The sequence below is a fragment of the Castor canadensis genome, chromosome 3 (assembly GCF_047511655.1).
Source record: "Castor canadensis chromosome 3, mCasCan1.hap1v2, whole genome shotgun sequence".
NCBI lineage: Eukaryota > Metazoa > Chordata > Mammalia > Rodentia > Castoridae > Castor > Castor canadensis.
The window spans coordinates 58211024-58217713 of record NC_133388.1 but is presented as its reverse complement, the minus strand read 5'-3'; the positions used below and the strand labels follow the sequence as shown (position 1 = coordinate 58217713).

Below are 6690 nucleotides of genomic sequence, written 5' to 3'. Positions count from 1 at the left end.
AATACAAACCTTCTGACAATTAGTCTTGATTACACGACTGTCTGAAGTTGAGGTGGAAGTCCATAGCAGGGGTTCTGGAGAAGCTAGCCTCTCCTCGTGAATAAAGAGGTGATTCAAATACTATTCTCTAAGAAACCAGCCCAAAACAGGGATCTGCCAACTGGAACCATAGAATCATCTACCATTTTAAATAAAGTTTATAGGCACACAGCGTATTGCGAGTATGAAACTTTTAAAATTAAAATTTTACCTGTCATAGGCTGGATGCACTGCTTCCACTGTGATCCTCAGGCAATAGCTCCTCAAACATTTATCATTTCTCAATGGTGAAAACACTCACTCTTCCAGCTTTTTTTTTTTTTTGTCCTAAATTGTTTATTAGGTATGAATTTTACAAACATTACTTTTATTAGCGGTAGTGGTGGAGCTGGAGAGTATTCCGCCTTCTCCACGCTGCACGGGGGGTTGGGGGGGGGGTTTGTGGGGGGGAAACACCAATAGTTGTGGTGGAACTTGTGGCCCTTTCCAAGGCCACGATTCTTGCGGCCTGCAGATGTCAACCCAGACATCTCCCTGTGCTTGTGGACTGGTTTGGTTATCCACTGGGTGTCAGGATTTCTTCTGATAGCCTTTTGGAATGGATCAATAAGGATAACCTCAAAGAATCTGTATGTGGAATCTTCACCAACCCAGTAAGAATTCAGGACTCTCAGAGCCCCACAGTGAAGTCCAGCTCGCTCCTCGGCAACAGACTGAAGGCCTCACGCAAACTTCAGCTGTTTGACACCATGATGGACAGGCTTGCTGTAAGTGCACCCTTAGGAACTGAACGTTTGCGACCACCATGGTGCACACAAATCCTGTATATGACATAACCCTGCTTGGCCTTGTACCCCAGGCAGTGCGCTGTGTCGGGCCGGGTGGGCGGGGAGCCCTGTGCAACACCGAGAGCTGAAGCGCATCACGTCCGACTGCTTTTTCCTCCACAGCTCCTGAATGTACTTGTACGCACCCATCTTGGCCTACCTGATGGCTGCCGCCAGACGGAAAGGAAGAGACCTTTCTTCTTCTAGCTTTTTGAAATATACAATTATTATTGTTATCTATAATCATCCTGTGTAATAGCCCAAGAAACTTTTATAGCATTGTTCACTATCTTTTCCTGTTCAGAAAATTAGCTTCTTCATGTAAGTACTTTCAACACTGTTACAGCACTCTCTGGTTGCAGACTGAAAGTCCCTTGAGGGTGATGACTTTGCTCAGAACTATCTGATCAAATGACAACCATCAATATTCTGTGAGCCCCGTGTCGTTGAAAAGCGAAGAATCATGGGGAGTTTTAGTATGAATGTTAAAGACTATGGAATCCAGAATACTCCAAAAATTGGGATCAGCTATTTGGAAAAATGGAATTTTGTTGGTACTTGAAAAGAGACATTTACTCACTTATCTGACAATTTTTACAGATTTTTCATGATCCTTAATGCAAGTTTGTTAAGACTTGGTTATGCTTAAATAATGGGATCATTGCTGAAAAAGATGAATATGAAAATAATAGTAAATCACTCGGGATTACCCTTACTCAAGTGGTAGAGTGCCTTGCCTACCAAGCATGAGGTCCTGAGTTCAAACCCCAGTATCCCCAAAGAGTAAATTTCTCCAATGTTAAAATAATTAAAATGTTACTTTAGTTTTTAAATGTTGTCAATATGTTCTTTATATAATAGCCATTTAAAATTATACCCATTGTTATCTATTTAAAATGTTCATGAGGAAGCATTTTATAGTTCTTTTTCTAATAGCATTTAATTTAAATATATTTTATGCTCAAGTATATTTAGCTGATTATTTTATTATATTTACTGGGGTTTGAATTTAGGGCTTCACAATTTCTAGGCAAGTGCTCTACCTATTGAGTCACACTTCCAACCTTATCTGCTTTAGTTAATTTTCAGATAGAATCTAATGGTTTTGTTCAGGCCATCCATAGACGACAGTGATCCTCCCTCCTATCTATGCCTCCTGCATAGTTAGAATTACAGACTTGTACCATGCTACTTAGCTTATTTGTTGAGATGGGGTCTTACAATCTTTTTGCCTGGGCTGGCCTCCAACTGCAACCCTCCCATCTCTGTCTCCCAAGTATCTGGGATTACTGGTGTGAGCCACTGCACCTGACCTTCAGGCCCTCTTACTTGATAATTATGCTAAGGTTTTGCATGATGCTAGCATTAGAAAAGTAGAATGAGAGATGTAAAGGGAAATTCGGTGCTATTTTGCATGTCTCTGTAAGTCTAAAATCAGTTAACATTAAACCTTTTTAAAGCTGGCTTGGTGGTACATGCCTGTAATCCCAGCACCTGGGAGCCAGGAGGATCATGAGTTTGAGGGCAGTCTGGGCATCATAGCTAGACCTTTTCACAAAAAGTGAAAAAAAAGTGTTTTAAATGAAGTGTTTTCCACCCCTCAAAACTATAGATATTTGCTATCAGAAATAGAAGTAAATGAATATATAATACAATGTATCTCTCACACATAGTGAGTACCCAATTAATGTAAATATATGTATTACTAATGCTGGATACCTGTTATTTTATGGTCTTGTTGCACCTACATAATTTTATGTTTAATTTTAAGTTTCTCTTTGCTTGCTTTCTGTTTTGAATTTTAATACAGGAAATAAGTGGTTTCCCTTTATGCATTAGGGTTGAATAGATGCCTTATATTTAATACATCTCATCATTAAAATTCTGCAAATGTTATTAAAGTTTATTCTTCAAATAGCCATAGATACATAAAGTAGAGAAAATGTTTAGCATGGATTCTAATTTCTAATTTTCCAAAAGATTTAGGAGGCCAAATTAAAATAGCTACTCAATATCCAGGGTTTTCAATAGAAAACCATGTATTTAGGTACCAAGCTATTCAAAATAGCATGTCGTATTAGTGGTATTTTGCAGTCATACTCTAAAATATTTTAAGTTTTTCAACCCATGATCACTTTTCCAGAAGCTGGTTTTATTACAATATACAATATATTTTTTTAACTTAAATGCTTTCATCTTTTACTCAAGATGACTTTGAAAAGAGTGTATTTAACAGAACTGAAGCTTCCTCGGGACTGCTCAGTTTCTAACATACAGGAATGAGTGTAATTTCTTTTAGTGATGCTTCTGCAGGGAAGTGATTTGGGTGTTGCACATAAAATTCCTACAAATATACATGGGGGTAATTTTTCATTGAACCTCCTTTTAAATTGAAAAAGCATAAAGCACCCTGGCATGACTGTGTAATTGGAGCACAAAACTGACCTGTCTAAAATGGTCCCCATTTCTGATGCTTGGACAACATTTTCCCTGAACTTAGTGTTCTATTCTATACACGTTTGCATAAAGTAGACTGAATTGTATCTGGATGTCTCAATATTGTTTCCTCATAATTAATTTTACTTAGGCGATTAGCCTTTTCAGTCCCAGCTTCAGTTCTTTAGACTCTAGATACTTTATTACCTGACATAGCACTATAAAGCACTTCTATTGGTCACCATGTATGTCTCCATCCTTCCTCCAGCATGTTTTTAGTGTGTCAAATGCCACTTGATTTTTTTTTTTCCCTCGGCTAATGCCTTCCATGTTTTGCAATTCTTCCTTGTTTCACAAATCATATTGTATGCAATTTTAATTCTTTTATAGATCATTCTAATTGCTTAACAGTAAAATTCAGCCTCCCCTTTTTAAAATTCATGATTGATTTTCCTTTCATTTGCATATGAATAGACATTCTTTTTTCTAAATATTCATTCATTGCTGGTAGAGTAGCTCAAGTAGTCAAGGGTCTGCTTACCCCTGAGCTCAAACCCTGGTACTACCAAAAAAATAAATAAATTAGGTCAGGTAAAAGGTTAGGTAATCTAAATATTCATTTATTTCCTTGGAAATTCTAAAGGCTGAGATTTTTCCTATACTGTGCCAACTTTCCCCTCATTTTCAAAAATATTATCAATATTTTCATCAAAGGCCTCAGATAATTTCTTTTTCATTTTGCTGATATTTGCTTGTTCACCATTTATTGGAAATCAGGTGTGATAATACATTATGAACTAGGTTCAGTGTGAGTAAAGTACATGCGTTATTTTATGACAACATCAAAAGAGCTGCATAAAAATTGATACCATTATACCTCTCTTTCGGTTGATGAAACTAAAGATTAGATAGTTTAAGTAAATTTCACAGACTGGTTTTTAGTCATCAAATGGAAATTTTTAATTTTAAATCCACATATTTTAACCTCAAAATCTGTATTCTTTACTCATTTGTTTGTATTATTCCTCAATAAGTAACTGACAGATGGTCCATTTTGTTCAAGAACTGATTGTACTCTTTAGTTCACTTAATGGAAAAGTTATTTGATCTGGAAAATAGACCTGTGCAAGTCTAGGAATACTGAATCTTAAGACTTTGAGTTTAATCTCAGCTCTATAGCCTGAGAAAAAGTATGAAAGGGAAATCAAACATCTCTTTTGGGTTTGACTATATGCATCACACCTATTTGGAACTTGGCAATTTTTAGCCTTTTCTCTGTCGTCTTTTGATATCTGATCTAAAGTGACATAGGAGAAAAGTATAATTTGAGAATGAGAAGCACTTCAGAATGGCCACCACATAGCCTCTCAGTAGCTGTTTCCAGAGAATTTGGTAAGGGATCAGTCATTGTCACGCCTGGCTTGCTATGGACAGTGTTCTCTTCTCAATCCAAAAATTCTGTGCTGGACAAGTTCTATGCTCTTTTTAAATCCTGCTTCATGTCTGCACTTATGAATTATATCCTAAACAGGTATCTTTATTTAAAATTTAAAAAAAAAGAGCTTTCACAGTCTGTCATTTAACTTTTCTGACACTTTTATGGCTATTTTAATGAAAAATGGAGGGAGGTAATTACAAGTACAGGAACTCAACTAACAGCTGTTGGAAGCACTGGCAGTGCTCATTGATGGAAATATAATATTTGGACATCAAAGAAAACTTAGAAGTAAGCATTTTCTCACTCCAATGTTAATTTTAGGAACTTTTGCTTTTTTATTTCTTGAATCCTTTGCTTTCAGATAAATATATTCAATTACTCTACACAAACATATAACTATTTAAAATATTAGAAGATATAAAATATAAGAAGATAACACAATAATATCAGAATATATTGTGTTATTCTGATTTTGAAATGGTAAAGGAATGGTTTGTATATGAATATATACAAAAGTTTTCAAAAATACGCAATTTAATAGAAGAAATTGCATCAGCATTAGTAATTTGGGTACAAAAATTTTCTTCAACCCTCCTAAGGTTCCTGCCTAGATTTAAGATAAAAAAGGCAAAAAAAAAAAAAAAAGACTGATAGGAATATACCCAATTAATTTATTCAAAGTTTTATATGACATGGGAGATTCCAAAAATGAAGTTCCAAACCCAGGGAGAACTTTTTCAGGATAAGTTTGATGAAGAATGAACAGCCGTACAGATAATTGATTGAACAAAAGGTATGATCTAGTATCAACAAAAAAAAAGAATTAACCTAGAAGGTAACACACACGCACAGGAAATTAATGTGAGTCAACTCCCTGTATAGCTATCCTTATCTCAACAGCAAAACCCTTTGCTCCTTCCTATAATGGCTTATACTCTCTTTACAACAAAATTAGAAATAAGGGCAAAATAGTTTCTGCTGGGTATTGAGGGGGTGGAGGGGAGAAGGAGGGGGCGGAGTGGTGATAAGGGAGGGGGTGGGGGCAGGGGGGAGAAATGACCCAAACCTTGTATGCACATATGAATAAAAAAAAAAAGTTTGATGAAGAATGAACAGCCGTACAGATAAGTGATTGAACAAAAGGTATGATCTAGTACTAACAGACTGACTGGGGAAACCCAGGAAGACCTATTTGTTCAAATTCTTCTTATTTTATATGTATGGGATTTCTTTTTCCCAGATACAGGACAGGTCTCATGACTACCAGACAATGAAAGTCAGAGAATTTCTTTGTTAACTGCTTTTACACAGAAAGGAGAGCGAAGGTTAGAGTAGTATTTCCAAGTTTTATGGCTGTCTTTGAGGGAAATCAGTCCTAGTTTCCAAGATCCTCCTTGAGCAAGAGTATTTCTAGTTTCTATAGCTTGATATTGGGTAAAGTGGAGCAGGAGAAAGAAAGAGAGAAGACCAGTGGTTTTACTTCTGAGCCCCTTTTCCTCAGTTCAAACTATTTCATGTCAACACACCAAACTTTAGAGTATTATGTTCTGAGCCTTGACAATAAAACATAATTTAATAAAATGAAGCATGTGACCTTTATACTCATATTGATTTTTAAAAGAAATTTAATTTAATATGGAAATTTATTCACAGATGCTGCCATCTGCCTTAATAACTGTTTGGAATTCAAAATCCTATGCCCACTGACTACACATACTCCCTATTATTGAAAGCATATTTTGTATTTCAAACAATATGAAGAAATAATAACTTTGTATTCTTAGATCATGCTATATTTGTTTTTTGTGTGTTTTTTTTTTTTTTTTTAGCAGTACTGGGGGTTTGAACTCAGGGCCTCTTACCTTGCTAGACAGGAGCTATATCACTTGAGCCACTATGCCAGCCCTTATTTTGTTTTCCTAGAAGGTTGTTCACTACTCCTTTGTACTA

General features: G+C 35.9%; 1 pseudogene; it reads right to left on the bottom strand.

Moving 5' to 3' along the window:
- Positions 1–409: 409 nt before the first annotated feature.
- Positions 410–1048, bottom strand: LOC109702302 (large ribosomal subunit protein eL15-like; annotated as a pseudogene).
- Positions 1049–6690: the final 5642 nt, after the last annotated feature.